This window comes from Oryx dammah, unplaced genomic scaffold, assembly GCF_014754425.2.
Source record: "Oryx dammah isolate SB20612 unplaced genomic scaffold, SCBI_Odam_1.1 HiC_scaffold_10900, whole genome shotgun sequence".
Lineage (NCBI taxonomy): Eukaryota > Metazoa > Chordata > Mammalia > Artiodactyla > Bovidae > Oryx > Oryx dammah.
In genome coordinates, this window is record NW_024080302.1 from 1 (window position 1) to 1,012 (window position 1,012).

The window sequence follows — 1,012 nt, forward strand, 5'->3', positions numbered from 1 at the left end:
CTTTTATTTCCAAATTCTGGGAGGTGGGTCATAGAGGATCCTGCTGTGATTTATGTCAGAGAGTGTTGCCTGTGGTCTCTTCTAGGAGTTTTATAGTTTCTGGTCTTATGTTTAGATCTTTAATCCATTTTGAATTTATTTTTGTGTGTGGTGTTAGAAAGTGTTCTAGTTTCATTCTTTCACAAGTGGTTGACCAGTTTTCCCAGCACCACTTGTTAAAGACATTGTCCTTTCTCCATTGTATATTCTTGCCTCCTTTATAAGGTGTCCATAGGTGTGTGGATTTATCTCTGGGCTATTTTGTTCCATTGATCTATATTTCTGTCTTTGTGCCAGTACCATACTGTCTTGATGACTGTGGCTTTGCAGTAGAGCCTGAAGTCAGGCAGGTTGATTCCTACAGCTCCATTCTTGTTTCTCAAGATTGCTTTGGATATTCGAGGTTTTTGGTATTTCCATAGAAACTGTGAAATTATTTGTCCTAGCTCTGTGAAAAATACCGTTGGTAGCTTGATAGCGATTGCATTGAATATATAGACTGCTTTGGGTAAAAATACGGAACGCCTCATGAGTTTCCGCGTCATCCTTGCGCAGGGGCCATGCTGATCTTCTCTGTATGGATCCAATTTTAGTCTATGTGCTGCCGAGCGAGCACTCATTGTTCTTTTGATGAGTTTGTGGGGGAGAAAGTGGTCTCCCCATCCTATTCCTCTGCCATCTTAGGAAGCCTCAAGAAAAGCATTGATATTTAAAACCTTATTTTGATATGGAATACAAAATCAAATTCATAGTGATCAAGTATTCCAAAAATCCAAAGCAATTGAATGTATAATTAGATATTCCTTCAGTTTGTTTTCTGAGTGGTCATTACTTACTAAATAGTAATTTAAGAAGCAGGCATTGTTCTCAGATGTGTTTAAAAGGTGCTGAAATAACCAAGGGTATGATGAGGTATCGACTTGGAAGTGACCACTTTGCTTCCAGACTATTTTCTTAGACTGAGACGCTGACG

The 1,012-nt window shown here is 38.9% G+C and overlaps 1 non-coding gene across 1 annotated transcript; it reads right to left on the minus strand.

Moving 5' to 3' along the window:
* Positions 1 to 549: 549 nt before the first annotated feature.
* On the minus strand, positions 550 to 655 carry LOC120860159. Its single transcript, XR_005720254.1, has one exon. It is a non-coding gene; the product is annotated as a U6 spliceosomal RNA (small nuclear RNA).
* Positions 656 to 1,012: the final 357 nt, after the last annotated feature.